The sequence below is a fragment of the Varroa destructor genome, unplaced genomic scaffold (assembly GCF_002443255.2).
Source record: "Varroa destructor unplaced genomic scaffold, Vdes_3.0 BEIS01000001.1, whole genome shotgun sequence".
Classification (NCBI taxonomy): Eukaryota; Metazoa; Arthropoda; class Arachnida; order Mesostigmata; family Varroidae; genus Varroa; species Varroa destructor.
Window position 1 is genome coordinate 67696929 of NW_019211454.1, and position 20416 is coordinate 67717344.

Below are 20416 nucleotides of genomic sequence, written 5' to 3' on the forward strand. Positions count from 1 at the left end.
TTTTGATTTATCCATATGTTATAGCGATATGATTAAGGCATCATTTGAGAAATAATCACTATTTATTACGAACGGTCTGTCTTAGTTTAAGAATTAATAGTGAGAAGTACTTGAAAAACATGTATTTTTTAAATACTATTTTATCCCCCCACCCCTCCTGCTTCTGGCGGATCACACGACAAGAAAACACCCAACGTGGCTAGCGACGACAGCACCGCCTACCAGGACGCCGTCCTGGAAAAAAAGACAGAAGGAAAGAAAGCGAGACGCAAATTAGAAAAATAATTAACACAAAATCAAAGCAGGAACTTACTGAAAAAGAAATACAAGAGAGGCCGTTTATGTTGTTGGGTGTGCACGTTACAGTGGTAGTAGCAGATGTTGCAGCGCGGCACATACCAGCAGCATACGGAGGTCGTAGAGCGTTGGCATCTCCGCAGCGTACAAACCGAGTATAAAGAAGTACTTGCCACAACGCAAGGACGATAAGACTGTTTAGGTGCCATGAGGACTCTGGGGAAGTATTGGGTGGACGAGGGAGTGAGGTTAGCAGTGGAAGATGGGTTCCTAGGAAAGGTGAACATTTCGAATTCAAGACGATGGCGATGTCGGTCGCCGGACACCAAATACGAAATAAATGAATGACCTCGATAAGAAGGAGCAGGCTGATAGTAGCAGACTGTAGTCATAGATGGATCGTGCCCGACCACCAACCTCAATGGCTACAGACGCTGAGTTCATTCTGAATTTTGTTCGATCATCAGTTACGTTAACTGCAAAGAGAGAGAGCAGTGTCGCATACTATCGTACACTAACAATATACTGTAGATTATGATTGTTGGTAAAGACTGTGGACACAGGTTAATTTTGCTTATGTCGCTTGAAAGCGAGTATCCGCGAAAGCTCTTCATTGCTAGGTTTTGTGCTTGGAGGAAGAACCGTTATATCTATAAAACTATATCTATATAACTAATATATCAAGCAATTAAGGAAGGCAAACTATTTTTTAGGAGCTGTTATGCACCGGAAGCATCGACACACGAAGATATATACAGTAAAAAATGATCTAATTAATAGGTCACTAGACAAGCCAAACACTATTCAATATGCTGATGACGGTTCGCTTACCATCCCACCATCTTCATCATACCTTATCCCTACCATCTTAAAAAATGGCAGATATCACCCTTAGAGCTGATCAATCACAATGGCTTTTAAAAAAAGCATAATTATCGCTTTTAAAAATTTAAAAAAAAAACAATATTCTACAATGGTGCTTTTAACGATATTAGCTCAACTGAAGCTTAATGAAAAGATATGCCCATTATCTCTTTTAATTAGCTTCCTTCCAACAAAACTAACCAAACAAAAACAGACATTGGTTAAACCCTAGTAATAGAATCGCAATGCATCAGCTAAATTACGCCTCAACTACAAAGTAAGGTATATATATATATATATATATATTCTCGCATTGTGTGGGTATACACCTCTTTAAGTGAAATTTTCTGCCATGACATGATATTAATATCTAGCGGTTCAGTGATCGAAAAGTCAAACGCAGGTCTGATGTACTAAAGTTCCTCTTTTTTCATCGAAACTTGCTCCCAACAGCAGTAAGGTGGACCCCGACCGACAAGACTTCGCTTCCGATCGACTGTGGCCTGTCTCGATAGAGCTAAATATATCCTTAGGCAAACTCCGTTTCAGTCTGACATCGCTGGGACCACAGTTCACACTGCCTAATCGTGTCTCATAAGGTACCTAGCCATCAGTACGGCGGCAGCAACCGAAATAAGTACCGCTGCAGCAGGTGTGCATGTACAACGATTATGCATGGCGAAACAACTGGGCGTCAACTCAATCCAACAGCCCGATATCGTGAGATATTCTAATATATAAAGGCTTCAACTTCTACGCTCGGTACCTACCGTTAAGCATTGTTTCAAACGGTTGGCTCTGCTCCAAACCTGGCTCATCTTAGCTGTTTCTAAGTAGACGCTCCTACATTTAAACATGTAAGCATTGTGTGGGCGTTGCTTTTCCCATAATCGTATACGTTTGTTCGAAGGGAACGAAATAGGATTTGACCTTTCAATTTACCTGTGGCCAAGGTGTTGAGCGTTCAACACCTTGACCACAGGTAAATGGTTTGCATTGATTACAGATTGACCACATGCCAAGCTAAGTTGATGTGTCGAGACAAACGACTGGTCCTTTTTTAACTAGAACATAGTCGACTGGGACGCATTTGTCCTGCCATTTTCGGACTACGATTCCATTTTCCTCACACCAATTGGACAAAATGGAGTAGTTTTGAGAGCTGACTTATAGTGTCTCGTGGGCAAAATCAGACATAGTTAACCTCTTATTTAAGGTTAGGAGAAGATGAAACGTGAAGTTGAAAGCAGACGAGTTTTCTGACTTTAAGCGTTAGCTTATGCAATGGACAATGATCGTATTAACGGTAAAGGTTTCAAAATCTTGGCTGGCCAAATTAGGCGACGCAAACGCTCCACAACAAAGCAACTAAGCAGACGATAGAGGAACGGGAAGAGTGGCTACAGACGCGGTCGGCTAATTGTTTGTAGATTGGCGCTGAGGCCGAATTTAGCAGGCGTTAGCGGGCTAACAGCTAGGACATTACTCCCGAAATTTCATCTGAGGTGGTTTGACCAATGGTCCTTGGACAGGGCCACGATAAAACAGGAGAAGCACATGGTCAAGACAGGAGGGCATACCAGTCGGTGAAGGATCACAAATTCGCTCAACATACGCACATACGAATGTAGCTATTTTCCACATTGCGAGCTTGGCAGCAACAAGTTCTATTGTTCAGCTATCCTTGTGATCGTAGACAGCAGCGTATTGCGGATACTATTCTGTAGATTTTTTAAAAAGTATTTCAACATCACATCATGCGTACTAAACCTGCAAACAGGGAGCAGCATGGTAAACGGGGTTCAATTTTATTACCTATTCAAATTATTTTGAATTTAAGTGAAGTAGCCATAATACCTGGGTACACTGCCTAAATGGGCTTGCCAGATATCGAAGGGTCTTTCCGCGTGCCGCACAAATTGCGTAAGTTAATAAATGGAATATGCGTCTACGTTCCGGCTTGCCATTAAAATTTAACGGCAGACAATCACGTTTCACGAACTAGTGAAAAACATAAGTTTTCTCTGGAAAGTTAGAAAATTAAATAAATTAAGCGTCGTTTAGGGTAATGATCTAATAAAATGTGCTTATACACAGTCGTCCTAGCGGCATGGTCCGTCTACGTTTGTACCGCTATATGTACTCAGCCCAAGATGTACTTTAGGGATAAATTATTTAGGCATGGCTCTAAGTAACTGAAAAATCGAACGTAGTTATTTGACGTATCTCTAGAGCAAGCATACATGTATTATGTATAGTATTGTCTACATACGTCAGAGTTTTACTTCCGAAGCGGTGTAAGGCTTGTATCCGGTAGTGCACGTAGGTCCTGCCGGTCGAAAATCCGCCTGTAATTAATACATGTTAATTGCATGTATATATAGCATGGAACTACGTACGGTACGTAATCGTAGGTATAATTTCCTCTGCACCTAAGCTATGGGTTTCCCCCTAGGGTGGCCTGTCGCGAATTGCCATGTCTATGATGCATTTGGTGTCGCATGCAGTGCCGGTAATGCTTGTACATGATACTCGGCACGAACTGGCCGAGGCTACGTAGTAGTAGCTAAGAACTGAGACGGCATCGTAGCATTAGTCGCCAACCGCTGCATCGTTCAAGTGGCAGCGAGCAGCTATTGTACGCGGGGAACATTATCATGGGGGCGGCCACTTCGACAAGAAGAGAAACAGCTCCAAAAAACTCCCTCCTGAAGCCACCGACTTAGCCTCTTCGTGAAGCCTCTTCGTAGGACGGGGACGAAATTTGTGGACGACAGAGTGTGATCATGTGATCACCAACAGGTTGCTCTCTTGTCGGTGATCGTAGTCATCATTACTAGTCCACTTCGACACGAGGCCAACCAGGGAGAAGATTGTCTGAGCAGATCCAAACGTAGAATCAGGTCCCCGCCGTCGGCCGTCGAAGCGTACCTAAGCCTTCGCAGTGTGTCCGACATTAATTGGAATAGTTAGTCGGTCCGGCAACGTATGTCATCCGCAATCTGTGTTCTATTCTCGAGGCTAGCGAAATAGCCTTATGTCTCAGAGAAGCGCATACATTTCGTTAGACGCTTTTTGAACGACGCGCTATATATGGATGTATCTGTAAGTTTATGACCACGTATCTCCTTGTCCACACAGAGTGCAAAGCTTCACAGGTCTACACGTGTGCATACGTGATCCTAATAGGTACATCACAAAAGAGACTTAATTTGAGGATTCGTCAAAATGCATCTGTATTTGATTTGGCGGTTATCCGAGTGACGACACTAATATGATCAGCCGATTCAGACTAGCTGGTACAATAATCGGAACTTTTAATGGCTTTGTCTAAACGCACGTTGAACAACAATAGGATTGATTTAACGTTAACGATGTCGGAAAGACAGTACGTCATATTTATAACTGAATTTGTTATAATTATAGCACACATAGCCGTATTTGTTTTCCCATGCGCTTTGAGGATTAGTATACGTTTTAACAAAATGGACCAACATGCATTGTAAACCTCTGCACGCACCGCAGATATCTTGGATACACAGTGGATTACAAGAACAAAATAACGCTAGTAAGTAAATTTAATTAAATCTACCAGTATTATTACCAATCACGAAATATGCATTTTTCGAGATTGGTAATAATTTAGGTAATTCACAATATTCCGCGCGCACTTCTCGGAAAGATGTCTTCAATATATGCTCATGAATGTGAGGCAATATAAAAAGATTATGTATGAAGGCCTATATCTAGTATCACATCATATAATAGCGAATCTCCTCTCTATCCAGTAGAGCCATCTGTATTGCAATCAACCAATTCAATAATAAACGTTACACACGAATCTATCATTGTGGCACCTTGTCTGAGTGCCAAGCAAACCTTTTCAAAATATGGTCCTGATTTATGACCGCATATCTTGCTCAGTATTATGTTATCGTGTTCGATATTCAGGCGCAATTACGGCAAACCATTAGAACATATATATTTCATGCTTCAAAATGTTGTATTTGAATTGCTTTCGGTGGTGGCTGAGGTGGGAGCGACGCTGGTAAAGGGTAAACCGCGAGTTCGATTACTTCTGACTAAAAAGGCATCAACTACGCTGTAGCTACGCACATTGAAAGGCTATGAGGACGCGCGTGTGCACTTCACGGTTTTTTGGTAGGATCGCAAAGAACTTTAGAGCTGGAGATCGTTTCATACTTTCGGTATTCGAAGGTCGGCCAAGAAGAATGCACCTAAAGTGAGCAGTCGTCTCATCCTTAAGTTAAGGAAAAGTGCACTTGCCATTTAGTAAGTTTAAATTATCTATTAGTCTCTGTACAAACTGTTTCGGAAACAATATCATTTATTATGGTCTTTTTCAGAAGAACTCGCATTCCCATAATCAGCTAGTACAACAGCCAGGCAGCATCAATGGCATTTTGCCCACCCAGTACATCACTGCATAAAAGAAGCCGCAAATTCAAACATCTGCAAGCTGTTACTATTTTTGGCTAATCAATAGACGATGAGTCATCATTAACGTAAGCAAATTGATTCTAGAACAACGCTTTGCGAGCGCTGGATAAACCATTTGTTCAAAATTCTACTTTCCAAATCAACTGTGAGATTAAGCAACAGTTTGTCCATGACGCGAAATGAATGTCTCCAAAAACCCGACATGAGTTCCTCTATCTAGCTCGTTCTTGTAGGGTCATCATTCACGCCCTCTAGCAGCTATCAAAGATACAACGATTAGAAAGGGAAGGGGGAGGGTATTTGTTGACTACTAGTTGAGGGATAGACGGGGATCAAACGGGGCCGGTGGTAGTCGCTTGTCCTACCGGCAGTAGCGGTAGCAGTCGTAGTAGTGGTCACTTGGTTGAACGATTGCGGCGGATGAGTGATGCGGCCCTTTGATGCGGCGTATACATCACCGCCAAGTGGTCACACGCCCTTAATCGCCCTCGTCGTGAGATGCTTAGGGGCGGCTCTCAGCGTCTGACCAAGCGTTGCCGTGCCGTGACGAGACGAGCCTTAGGGGTTCAACGTGGCCGCACGTCGTATCCATTCATCACGGGTCATGCCGCCGCGGCACTCGACGCTACAGCGATGGTTAAAGCAACTGCAGTGGTGTCTTTTGCAGAGACTTCTGCCAGGGTCCCTGATGTTGGCCCTACGTTCAGCTACGTTGCCTCTCTAGTTCTCCTCTTTTACCGGTGCATTCAACTGCGCACGGGACACGACGGTGGACATTCCCCTTTCTCCAACCTCAAGCGTCCTGTCCACTTGCCGGCCGGCGTGGACACATACCCCGTCGTTGTCGTCATGTAGCAGAACAGTCCGGTGACCGAAACTGGGAAAAGGGTGTGACGTGTTGGGGGGGGGGGGGGGGGGGGGGTAGCCAGACCTGCTCAGGGGAAGAGTTCTTTATGGGCCGCGTACAACTGTGCAGAAGAGGTGAACGACAGGGGACAGGAGGTACATAACGCCGTGCCCCTCCTCATGGCTTTCGGCTTTGTGGTGGACGACACACTCATGGATAGACAGGCTGTCTGTCGAATCTCCGCGTGGTGCGATGTTTGCGATGAGCCAGCGTGCCGCTCGCCCAGGCTGCAATGATTTATAGCGACAAGAGTGCTTAACGCAGCAGCAGCAGCAGCCACTGCCACGTCCTCGAGGGCTGCTGCTCCTACCGCCGCCGCCGCCGCCGCCGTCGTCATCGCCGACATCTACGACGAACTGCGGCGATAACAACAACAGTGTACAATAACAGTGACTGCGACAACAACAACAGCATTACGAACCACAATACTAACATGGACGCGATACGGAAATGCTCGGCAGTTGTTCTTTGTAAAGGGGAGAGAGGTAGGGCGAGAGACAGTTGGAGAGTGTAAGGTTGGCTTACCTGACTGGATTGTGGTGGCCGTGAGCTTAAAGCATTTTCGCCGTCTTTCATCTCCGAACTCTTGTCTACTATAATAACGGCCGGGTTCTCAGATGCCAAACCATTCCCACTTCCAGGTGTCGTGGACGACGGTCCTAATCGCCGTCTGGCTACTCAACCTGCATCTCGGCTGTCGAAGAAGGCACTTGAGCCATCGAAAATGTCGACGACACTTAAGCCAACAAAGAACTATTTCGAGGTGGTGCTGGTGGTGATGTTGTCTTGGCGTCTTGCTTCGATGTTTCGGAACATTTCGAAAGCGTCGTCGTTCAACGGATGAGGCACTTGGGAAGGGAAATGGAGCACAGATATGGGACGTCCTCTAGGGAAGCTGCTACGCCGAAGCTAACTGACTCGAATGCTGTCGACTCAAGACAATGCTTTCCCCCCGTTCCCCCTTTCTTGTGAGATAGCATTAATAGGGAAAGACTGTACACTAGACTCTCTGTTCTCACCTGCCCTTTTGAGCCAGCTGACCCCCCTCAAAACGCTCCGAAGGCGACAAGCTGACCAAAGCGTTGCTCTAAAGAAACCACGCTGCTGCTTTCGCTATGGCCTGTACTCTGTGTAAATGCGTACGGATGTGTCTTTCCGCATGTATGCCATGATGCTTTGTATGCCGGTGTATCTGTGTCTGTCTCGATCTGTGTGTGTATGTGTGTGGCATAGTGTAGGTCGAGAATGTTAATCGTGCTCGAGCGTGCCGCGACCCAATTAAGAACAACACAAGACAAACCTCTTCTATACTTCGTTGCTCCGCTACTGCCCCCTACTATTTGCCCCCCGTGTTCCCCTATCTTCCTGACTATTGCTACTCCTACCTGATTCTATTCGAACAGAAGAGAAAGACCTTCCCCTCCGGAGACAAGAAGCGCCTGAGCTGACTGTATGCACTCTGGGGCTTGAGGCCGAAGAGCCTTCAGCGTCCGTAATGAGTGCAAAAGAGAAGGTTAGGTGGTGTTTCTCTGTCTAGCGCTCTCGTTCAGTCTCTCGAACTCCTGCTTAACGGGCACAGGAGGCCAACGAGTGCGGGGCAGCCGAAAAAGACGACATGACAGGGATATAACTATAGTGGAGTACTTGAGCAGGAGGACGTGGCGGCAGCGCTGGCGTCGGCGGGCGACGCGAGGCGAAGTTATTATTTTTGATGATGATTCCGCGTGAGCAAAACCAATACATCAGCTAGCTCTCTCGGCTAGATCCGAATCGCTAGCCAGCAGCTCAGTCTTTACAAGCGGCCCTTGTCGACATGAAGACGACGAGGCAGCCGAGCGATGAACGAACTCGACGGGATCTGAGTTCTGGTCGGCCACTCTACTAATGTATGTCATAACGACAAGAGGACCACCACTAATGAGGGCTGCGGGCGCTGTGGACCCAACCTGCGTTAACGCCCCCAAATTGGTTACGCATGGCGCCGAGAAAGAATGCAGCGCCACGACTAAGAGCTTGTGTTTGTACAGTTCCCTGTAGCTGCTATATAGTTAGCTGGTGTTTTATTTCAAATCGGGCTTGGCGATTGACAATGAATCGTTCCGTATATCTAGAGAGTCAATTGATCAGTTCGTGTTTCCAGGGATCTGTATTGTAAAGACGTCCCTGATGAGTGGATGGGCTAGTTTTAATGTTGTTGCTTATGCTATCTACTATCCACTAGTGAAAGTGCTATATCTGGTTTGACGAATTTGGTTTCTATTGTTTGAACGTATCTCTATAGTAATAAAAATGTACATTATCTACGGTCCATTTTTCTTACAAGCTTCTTCTGCAAACCAATGCAATTGAAGCCCCACAAAAAATTGACGTTTTGCAATTTCTTCTTTATTATAGTTTATTACGAATAATTCTACTACCTAGATATGAGTCATCGACTTTCCAAAGGTCAGTTCCACTCCGATTTGCGGTATATATGCCGAAAGTTTTGTGCTGCACGGGGTAGCAGAACAAAGCACGTGCGTGCATATACTACGTCGATCCCGTAACCGAGTTCAACGAATAGCACGAAAAATTATCAGTAAAACTACTTGTATTCAAACTTTGATATTCCTGAAAGCAAAAATGATTGTTCATGCTATCACGATAAACTTAAATCCCAGAAATATATGTATGGTACAGCAGATATCATCCTGGATACCGTCGGTGCGATTTGCGTGGAACCGTAACACGCGTCGAGTCGTTATGAAATGGATAAGAGAAAGCGTTGCAAGGAATATTATTTATTTTTATTAGTGCGGATAGAGCTGCCTGCTGCAATTGTACAAAAGTAATGCGGAGCAGTAGCTTATTTCGGGATAGAGTGTCCTGCACTTACGCGACTCGACTCGTGTGGGGTCCGCTGCATTGGATCGAGGAAATGAGAGAATTAGAAAGCGAAATAGCGAGAGGGTAAAATACTGCCTGCGTGTCCTAGAAAGGATATTGTACGCTCAGATAGCATGCTATACGCGTACCAATCGTGGACGACGGCCGTCGAGAGGGTCCAATCGAAGGGAGGCAAATTATTCCGAGATACACTTAAATCCATTAGCATTAATGGCGCCGCTAGCAACAGCGGACCCCTAGCCTGCCGCATCACAATCAGGAACTATGCGATCTCGCACGATAACGACGACAGAAGCTGCAGCGGTATGCTTGAGTTACAACACGCTCATGAAGTAAGCCAGGTAGCATTAGTTGTCTTTTGCTCTTTTGGCCCGCGATGTTTTTCTTTTCAGTCGCGCGTCGCCCGCACCGCCTTTTTTCTTTTCCTTCGTTTTCTCAGTCCTTGCTGTCCCTCTTGATCTCGCTCGCCATATTTGCAGCTATCTCATTCACAATCGTTTGCCCCATACCTTACGCGCCCCCATCTTTCCTCTCCGGTTCTCCTTCTTTTCCTGCTTCTCCAGCTCGCATATTCCTTTTCCTTGCTGTTGCTCTTTTTACCGCTACCGCTGCTGCTGCTACTACAACTACAACATTGTCTTTTGTTTTTGTCTCGTCCTTCACAGCAGTCGTCGATTCGAAAGCATCTCGGTTCTCCCTTTTGTTTCGCTTTGTCTCAGTTTTATCCCTCTCTTGTCTGTCGCATACCGGGCAACAACCGATCGCGTCCATATTGATACAGGTAGTTCAGAGACTGCCTGTCGAAGGAGAACGAAAGGAAGATCGGACAAAACGGGACTCAGTAAAAGCATGAAAAAGGAGAGAGACGAGAATGAGAAGTTCATAATCATCGCACATCTAATAGCATGAAACAGGAAAAAATTTCATTGAGCTCAGACGAGTCAGAAACGAGTGCATTCAATCGAAAGTTTTATTTTTTTTTTTTCAAGATTTTATTATCGTATCTAAATCATTGTTGGAAAAGAAGTACGAAAAAGAAACATAATAAAAGTGAAATACAGTCCACCTACAAAAAGACGAGCTTACAAGAAGAATAATCATATGTTCGTAAGCTTAGTCATTTTGAAAAAGTCGCATTTTGAAAACCGCCCACCCATAACAGCAGCAGCAGCAATGACATGCAGTCCCTTGTTCTATTGGGTTCATATGGTCTCCTCACCCTCCACTAGAATCTGTCTTAATGTCTATAGAGTGGGCCTAAGGTCGACATTGTTGGTGAACATGTGTATGTCATCATATGGGTAATGGAAAGCCACCGGGGGCTCGCGGCCCGTCTACCGCTTTGCGTCGTGTATTACGTCGTGCCGTTTAGCATCCCCTAACCCTAGCGTAGACAAACGAACCGGATGGCGCAGCGAAAGCGGACAGACTGTCAGAGAAACATCAAACTGTAGTCAGCCGAGACGGGTGAGATTAGGACAGGGCATACATTTGTTGGGTAGCCCTTGGTCTATACATGATTAAAAAGCGTGAAACAAGAAGAAACAGCGGACCAGATGCGTTGACGTGCATTACCTAAACCATGGCTTTTCTCACTGTAACGTTACAAGCTAAAGTCATCATTCACACCTTCTTCCTCCCTGGCTGATGTCCCTCCTTCATTGCGACGGCGCACATTCTCTGTGTATCTGTGCAAATATGGACATGTTTGACCATGTGTACGTTTCGCGTTTGTGTGAGCCATGATACTTGAAGGGGGATCCAAAAAGGAGGGGCATAGTTTGTCGTCATCGGCAAGTTTGGTGCTGCTCCGTTCGTTGAGACACATGAATTTATCGTGCTGCCTAGAAGGGAGAATAAGTATAGGTACGTGTGTGCATATATAGGATAGCCTTTTGGTACATAGGCGGATCCACCATGAGGTAGCATCTATCATAGATAAATCAAGCGGCTTATTGCAGGTGGTAGACAAGGAGGACCACGCACCGTCAGTGATGGAGGGAAGACGGTGTCTAGGGGGTTAACAGACTGACATTACGGGATCTCGCGGAGCGGACAAGAATGAGAAAACCCAGAGGAGAAATAGACGCGGTATTATAGGATTATCGTCAGCAATTATTCAGATACGGACCGCTGCCATTTTATAACAGGTGAATAAGTTTGAGTGACCGTGTGAAGCAGACTGGAAATAGTGTTTAGGTAGACAATTTAGCTGAACAGTAAAGCAAGCAAAATGGTAGCCTTGTTTTGATTAATCGTATCATAATTTCGCGAACGGTCGTTCTCATGGCGGCTGTTAATATAATCATGGTTTGTATATGACAATACGTACATGACGTGCAATACATAAAAGGCGGAGTCACCCATTATAGTGTTGTTGGCTGTGGCTGTTACAATGGTGGGGTCTGTTTGAAATTGAGGTCGGTGAGCGTACTTCGCTGTTAACACACACTCGAAAAATTAATACCATTAACAACACCACTGGCAGTACTTCGGCACACACGTGTAATATCAGGTAACATCAATGGGCCATATTGCCATAGACGATGGATAAAAGAGCGTGAGCATTTTTTTTCTATATCCACCTGCTATATAATAAACAATTGCCGATCGCGTAAATCTAATTAATTAGTTAAACTTTTGATTTTATAGATAGATAGATAGATAGATAGATAGATGGATTTTATAGATACAAATGTATTCTAATACATATGCATATGGATATTATGAAGTTGTATATTTTAATACAACTAGGCGTAAGCTAGCTAATGTGTTGGTGAGCTTCGCTTTGCTCAAATCAAAAGGTCTAACCTCGACAACCGTCTATGCTAAATGTTTAATTGGAGGCATTTGTCAGAGACTGTCTTTTACGGTGCAGAGGAATGATTTTCAAAAACATACATGTGACGCAAATTCAAATTTATAATAGTTCGACAGCGTGAAATGTGGTCAGTCTGCCTCTGATAATCTTGACCTTTGTTTCTTTCAAGCTTAAGCTCTACAATAAAGTTACTATCGTAACACTTTCCGTAACAAACGTTTCCTTTTCTGGTAGGCGTCGAGGTAAAAATCAATGCTTTTTCATCCCTCTTCATAGTTTTTCTTTAAAGGGCGTTTACTGAGGGCCTTTTGCAAGTGCGAAATTAATGAGTAAATACACCTGGGACCGAATGATACATAGACACCCAGCGTAGTGTCGGACCGAACTCCGGCGACTGGATTTGATTCTACCGAGATTAATACCGATTAACGCACGTTCTACCTTAAGTTTCACTCTCTGCCAGCCTAGCGCCTTTTTTTAAATAGTACTGCAGAGTAATAGAAGAAATGGTAGGTTGTTACGGATCAATTGGTCATCTCCGGGGCCTAGTTCGCTCAGCATTATGGATCCATAACTTATTAATGTTTTACCGTTGTTTACAGAACTAACTCACAACAAAGATTTTAGAATTGAACATGCAATTCTCGTTGTCTATTTTGAAAAATGCAACGAATGTATCTGGGTCGCATGGAACTGGCAAAATAAACGAAGTCTCATCAAGAAGCGCACATGCCCCTTCAGCCGTTTGTGCTTGCCCTCGCAAATGGCTGCCCGTCCTCATCCCATTGGTCAGAGGGAGAGTTGCACATCGACACCTTTATAGCGAAGCGAATGAAGCTTACGAGGCTCCTCTTTGCCTCTAGACAAAGGCGGAATACCACGAAACGTTTCTGAGCCGAGTAGTAGAGCGGCTAGCTAGGAATTCCGTCCAACCGGTCGGCAGCGATGCCACCGTGGGCGCAGATGGAAAAGTGTGATTTTCTATGCCATTGGGGCCACTTAGGAGCACCGGAGGCGAGCGGCTGGGCGACTGAAACGTTACGCATGCGAACGCGATGCAAAGCTCAAGTAAGGCAACTGGAAGGGACAAACGAGAAGCAGGTACCGCCAGGCCTAGCGGGATAGCAAAGGAGGTTAGGGGAATAGTGGTTCTTGAGGGCCATGAAGTCTGTGAGCCTGTTTAAGCTGAGAGAGCCGCTGCTGCTGCCCGTTATCCTGTTGGAAGCAGAAACGGCCAAGGCTGGACGCAACGTGAGAGTGGCTAGAGAAACAGAAGAAGGGGGTAACAGTGAATGAGCCAGCGGAACTGGCATAGGGGCGTTTGAGAGGTGGGTCCCTCGCGTGGAACTACAGGCGGGTGAAAAAGGGGCGGTGGCGGTAACTGGGGCTCGGTGAACACTATGTTCGGGCAGAAGGGGAATCGGGACGCACAGGGGAGCACTCAAATGGCAGATATGAGCTGTTTGCTACTAAAAACCGTTGGCCATGCGTGAAATGCAGTTAAATTTTTTGAGCTCCTGCGTCGAGTAGCGGCGCAAAGTGGCGATGGTGTGGCCGTATGCTACCACTACTGTTGCTGCTGCTGCTGCTGCTAGCTGTACGAAAAGATGACTTGGGAACTGGGAACCGAACGCGCAGTTTGTCGCTTTGGTCGCCACCGTGGCCGTAGTCTCAGAGGCGAAATATATCAACGCGGACACTCTGGACATGCAACGGAAGCGGCGGGAATGACAGTAGTGATATTGGCTCACTAAGCGAACCACGGTTGGTGGGTATCCGAAAGGGGATGGACGAAATGCTCGACGCCACTATGCTTGCGGGGGAAACCAGAACGGGCCTGCTGGGGGCAGAGACACGGAACAACGTGGCTGTGAGAGGCTGTAAGGAAGATGGCAGCGGCGACGACAACAAAAAGGGCAGAGCTCATTCAAACTTGCAGCGGCCTGTCGTCATTCGGTCCTCCGCTCTTCGCCGTCTAAGGCCCTGAGGGACGCCTCTACTAGCTGATACCGGTGTAGATACACATGCGCATGTATATGCTCACGCATGCTTACTCACATACTCACACGTGTACACACAGGGTATACATATATACATTCAAGAGGAGTATGAGACAAAGTCGGCGCTGCTCATGCTTCTATATGTGCACTGTATAAGCGACGATATCCGCAGCATAGGACCATTCGGCGGGGCAACTAACCGAGCGGCCCAGCTGGTAGCATAAGATGCAAATGCTTATTAACTACTGCATAGCACTATGTACATATAAGCAAGCTTCATCTGCCAATCTCTGGCGGGAGTCGACTTCGGCGTCCGCCAGTACAGCGGAGCTACAAATGGTCATTCACTCGCCCGCACTCCCGTTTAGCCGGCAGCGTATCTGCGATTATACGGAGACAAATAAAATTAAACCTTATGTCCGTCCGAAATCGACCGAGACGACAAAAGTGCCACTTGCGCCAAAATTGACTACGTAACCCAGCAACTGCCTTGCTGCTTGTCTACTCAGTCCGTAGGTCGGACAGTTGGTTGGCAGAAAGACAGGAAAAGGGCCTGTGTGGCAACACGCGAAGGCTTTAGCCTTAACAGTAGTCACGGCCATCGGTGTCTCGTAGCTGCTGCTGCTGTTGTTGTTGTTGTCGCCGCTTGTCCCTCGATGTCATGGGCCATCGCCGAGAGGGCAACTTTAAATTTGAGTTTTGTTAGTCCTCACTGCACAGGCCAGAGGGCTTCGAGTGGGTGACAACGCTAAGGAATAGAGAAGAAACGCTTCAGAGGAAAGTCTAGCAGGATATAAGTATGTTCGCGCCTCCAAAATGGAAAAGGCACGGCAGAAGATAGCAAACTCTCTGAAATGCTCCCACTTCCCATTTCGCCGGGCTCGACTTTGCCATTTCCAAACCCTGTAGTCATCGTTGTCGTCGTTGTAGCAGCAGGAAAAAGAGATATGACCGGGGTACTGCGACATATCTTGTTGGTTTGCTTCTTTCTACTCAGAGCAAATCTCGAGGTTGTTCGTTGTGAACCGTTTGATAGCTAGGGAACCGCTTGAAAACGTTTGTGATACGTTGAAGCAATACAAGGAAGCTGTTGGCCGCTGTTGCTACAAAAGATGAATATTTCGAATGGTCGCTGGTGGCGCGTCGGTCCAATCATGGCGGCACTCAGAGTCGGCGGGATCGTTGGTCGGAAGTCGCGTTCTGAGCGGCGGGCAGACGGCCACTCCAGCAGTCGAGCAGCACGAATTAAAGGAAGCCTCTCGCTTTTCCCTTCGAGTCTAACTGAGAGATCTTACTATTTCTTCGTTCATGGTCGAAGAGAGATCTGTGTACCGCCGCGGGCAAGTGCCCGAGCGGAAAACAGACCAAGACACGAATACGACGAGCATAGGACGTCTCGCACTGTTGCAAGGATTCAAACCAGATACCAAGATAGAAGTGGAACAGAGCGGAAAGAAACTAGCGACTGAGCTTGTGCTCCGCCGCTTTTACCTGCCATATCTCACTGTATAGTCGCCTGGTGCTAAGAAGATGAAAACGACCGAGTAAAAGAAAAATAGAAGGATCGACGTAAATCGAGTCAACGAAAGACAGACAATTCGAACTCCCGCCGCTCTTCAACGACAACCGCAAGCGGCTACAAAAGGCACATAAACGACGTACATCGTAGCAAGCAGTTACGTGATAAAACATCAAAATTAGATACATTTCGCTGATATAACCACCCTAGGAGATAGACACGATAACTCAAATGATATTCCCACCTATGCTAAATCTGTGGCATTCTTGGACCCGGTTGAAGTAAGGAAATGTTTTGCTTGGGTCGGGTCGAGTTTGGGTGCGAAAGCCGTGCTATGTTGCCTAGCAATTTGACCGATAATGAAAACGAGACATCAAAGTGGTAAATACTCTAAACAAGATCAACAGTGAAAGATCGACTGTTTTTAATTGTATTTGTAAATCGAATTTCCCAACGTCTATCTCCAACAATGTTTTTTTCTCACTCATGAAAAACTGCAACTAAGTCCCACCATACATGTTTGTACAAATCCATAAGATAATTTATAGGGAAAAAAAGCCGATCCTCGACTAGCTGCCCACTAGTGACTTTAAGGATTTTGCCAGCGTTCAGATCTTATCCTTTCGTAGTAGATTCGGAGATTGCTACAGGTTGGCGAAAAAGTCGATAAGCGTATGGCGGTGGGGCGGTTTGCTGCAAAGCTTTATTTGCGCACTTTTGTAACACACGCTCTTTTTCTTCATCCTTCACTTGTTCCCTCTCTGTTTCGTTTTCTCTCACTTGTACTACAAACGTATCTGTGTAGAAAATCAGAGTAGTGTTTAGGGTTCCTTCGGTGAGCTCCGTTTATTCGCTGATCTGAAATTTCATCGAGCTGCCAGCTCTCTCTTGTTATCAGCGCCAGTGACGTATACTGTTAATTGCCGGCGGGCTTCAGCTAGCACCTTTGTGCCGCCCATCGCATTTCGCACGCAGGCACATATAGACTCGTACATCCATCCCCATATACAAGCGTGTGCCTATGCTGTATCTGGCGAATAGTGTGTTAGGTGGTCGGGGTCATCCTATCGCGGCCTATAAATTCTCACTCGCTGAACTTTGAAACAGCAGCGTACGTTGGTACCACTATCATCGCCGTCGTCGTTGCCGCTGGCTAAAGGGTACTGGCTGTGTTGTCCACTGTACTCGGGTAGCTGTGATTACGGACGCTGATATCTGAAGAGATATAGCCCAATTATTCAGAGGATAAATGACGCGCATTAGACCGGTAGTCTACCGGTCTAATTTTTAACCAGAGAGCGAGTTAGTTGGCGGATGGGGTTTTCGTTCCCCGCATTTACAATGTCAGTCGTTGCTGTCTGTTGCCGCTCTATTCTATCGCAGCTCTATTAAATTATTACATTGGTTCAGTCACAGATTATCGTCGGGTTTGCAACTACAACTGCAGGTGGTTTGTGGCCTTAAATAGTCGGGCATGAACTGTAACTGCTTGGTTAGAAGTTCTGCTTGTGAATTGATGACTGACCATTTTTCTCAGGATAAAAATTATTTCTGGAAGAAGTGTTATAGGTTTGTTTTAAAATTCGACATTTTTTTTTTACTGTTTATTTAGTTTCAAAGCTAGATCTACTCGTATTGGTCAGTTTGATCGCTTTTACCAGAATAGGAACTGCTGAGTAAGAAATTTCGGTAGGTTAAACGTTAAATTAACCAAGATATTAGATGGAATATTGCATGAAACAACTAGGGATCAGACACGATGTCCTGAAATCACTTGAACCTGTCCTTGTCCTGAAACGTAACTCTTTAGCGATGATGCTAACTGTTCTTAAATCAATTCAGTAATTTTTATGCTTTCGCCTGTTATCAAAATGAAGTACTGTAAAACGCCATATATTTCTTCGGTAACATTTACAACCAGCGATGTGTGTCTGTTGTATTGTCGTATGCTGATGTTGAAGCTCTGCTGTAACTGTTTGTTCTCGAAGATAGTTTTCCATATCCGGCTAACGAAAACTAAAAATATTGGGAACACATATAATTGTCCGACATTGAATAAATTAGAAAATAGTTCTGTTTGTACCATATACACGTATATGCGAAAGTACGTACTTTCGCATATACGTAAAGCTTAGCTCGACTCGGGCGCATGAAACACTTGTTGGTAGAATCTGTCTTGAACGATCTAGCGTATGAATAGTGCTTAGTTTATACGCACCACTTCAGCCATATGCGAGTACCAGCACTATACAAGTGAAACTATTGCTGTGTAGCGAGGGAACGAAGACGGCAGGTCAACAACTCCTGCTCGCACGCACATCCTATCTTGGTCGAGCGATGTGGTCGCGGGAGTCTATCGTTGCCGGCACCCGCCACTCTTGGGGGCGACGTGATAGCTTCAAAAACAGGCGAAAGTGACACCGTCGGCCGATACAGAAAGCGGACGACAACTTCTTGCTAGTCGGACGCATGCAGCCATCTATTCCCTCGGCGTAACCAATACTGGATCTGGTAGGGAAAAGACAGGAAAGCAGCAAGAGACGGAAAACAAAAGTCGCAACTTCGGGGATAGCGAAAAACAAGAAGACCATTGTTTGCCAAGTACAGTCTTCCCTGTCCCGTTACTGCTGGCCACTTCACAGACACACTCATAGACTTGCATAGAACGCGCACACTGTGACAGCTTTAGGGAAGCGAAGCTGCTTCAGTCTTCCATCACTGGCGGCGGCGTCGTCGTCGTCGTCGGCGACTGTCGTCTGCTTCAGCCCAACGTCCCTCCAACCTTTTACGGCCCCTTGGCCCTCATCCCCCTATCCTACCTTACACTGGGCCCATGTATACTCTATTCCACAATGTTGGGAGACCTTCACTGCCTTCGAACGGCGTCTCCAAGCTTTGCCCCACTTCTATTTCTCGCTCTTTTTCTCTTCTTGTCTACTACTCCAGCTCACGCCAGTAGTACGACCCTGCTGCTGCCACTGCCGTCGGCGCTGTCACAGCTCGCCGGTCCACCGAGCGATCCCAAGCGCAAACACCCGATAGGCGACAATTTATGTTACTCCGAGTGGCGGTAACGACTTGCGGAGGCAAGGCGAATAGAAGAGGAGCTACGAGAGCGACCAGCGTCGCACGGCGGTGGCGACAGGCGCTCGTACCGCAGAGTAGCGACACGAGGCCACCACTGTTCTGTGTAGGCCAAAAAGTGTAGCAAGCGGCGCGGTGAGACATGCGAGTTTCGGGCACGCTCACAACGACTTGTTGGGCTCTTGCTCTCAGTTACTCATTAAAACTTGGCCTAAAAACGATCAACTGCACAGGCTAACCTAGACGATTGCAGTGACCGGTCTACCTTGTCTGCGCGTGCTGCTTACAATATACCACAGCAGGAAAGGCCTACACGAAAGATGCCAATAGTTGCAGCAGAAGCGACGCTGCTTGTAACCGCAACAACAGCAGTTAAGAACAGACTTCAGGCCAGTAGCGGCAAAATGGGACCAATAGGCTGCAAGCAGTGAACGGCAAACTCAACGCTTGATGTGTCCGCAAAGCGCGGCCTGCGCACAACTGGCCCAAACAAGTACAGACCGAAGCGAAGCTTCTTATATACCGACTAATGAATTAAGCTACCATTGTTCGCACAACGGCAAGCGAGCTGCCGCGAACGACGCCGCGGCCCGGGAGTAAGCATCAGAATGAATAGCAGCTTCGGAAACATATGTGCACAGAAGGCACAAGCGACGGCAAACAGCGGAACGACGGAAAGGGAACTCAGACGGGATGGTCTTTTGGTCAGTGGGAAATGACGAATCTTTTGCACTGTACGACGGCCATCTCACAATCAAGCGTCCCGCATCTCATAAATACTGTGTGAGGCGAGCGGCGGTCTAGGAAAACAAAATTATATACCTCACAACTACCATCTAAGCACAACGACGTTTTTCCTCGCTCACGCGTGGAACACACAGCAGGCGGCTGGCGTTAGGATTGTCGGCACTGCGGAAAGTTTTACTTGCAGTCAGTATGCGTACGTCGATGAGACCATATTTAGCCGATGCCGTTACGCTGTACAGGCATCGGATCGAATCTTATTCGAGGGGTCCGGTGGCTATTTTTTGCTTCTTGTATACGATAAACTTATTCAGCATGAAACCTGGTTGGTTCACTGTGGTAATTGTATGCGCAGCTTATGAAAGCTGTTCGTACCACTTGACCATTGTGGTAAAGATCATTCATGGTCAGACAGATTTCAGAGAAGAGCCAAGCCAGATAGGTACGGGTACGCTTCCGTTGCGGAAAATTTGGGATTATTTTATAAAGATCGAACATGTTTTGTTAGCATTGTAAGGTGCTGCATAATTATTTTAAACTCTATAGAACTGGACGAATCTGATATTACTTTAGTATAATAATGCTAGGTACATTCTAGTGCGAGCAGTTGATCCCGTATTCGACTTAACCTCCTACCGAACCTCGAACACGTTACCTAGGATACATACATTAGAGTTTTCTTCAACTGCAGACGTTTGGAGACGGATGTATTTATTGTTTAGATACAGCGATTAGCGAAGATCGACGACGATTAGTCTGTCATCGTTATCCGTCTGTACTCCAGATTAGAATAACTTCGATTTTATTAAACGGTCGATACTATAGAAAGATCA

At 46.0% G+C, this 20416-nt stretch overlaps 2 long non-coding RNA genes across 6 annotated transcripts in view; one reads left to right on the plus strand and one right to left on the minus strand.

Moving 5' to 3' along the window:
• Positions 1-147: 147 nt before the first annotated feature.
• Positions 148-20416, minus strand: part of LOC111255288 (uncharacterized) — a 22214-nt gene continuing 1945 nt past the window's right edge. For 2 of the 4 annotated variants that reach the window (XR_015319037.1, XR_015319036.1), the window contains 3 exons: positions 7055-10212; positions 3434-3509; positions 148-234 (listed from right to left, as the gene is read on the minus strand). This is a non-coding gene — a long non-coding RNA (uncharacterized LOC111255288). Of the gene's footprint in view, positions 235-3018; positions 3186-3433; positions 3510-7054; positions 10213-17973; positions 19521-20416 lie in introns of those variants that run through there. The other 2 variants (XR_002675409.2, XR_015319038.1) reach the window with 2 other exon arrangements.
• The window catches only part of LOC147759009 (uncharacterized), a 22191-nt gene continuing 12912 nt past the window's right edge, over positions 11138-20416 (plus strand). For both annotated transcript variants that reach the window (XR_015319039.1, XR_015319040.1), the window contains exon 1: positions 11138-11565. This is a non-coding gene — a long non-coding RNA (uncharacterized LOC147759009). The remainder of the gene's footprint in view (positions 11566-20416) is intronic.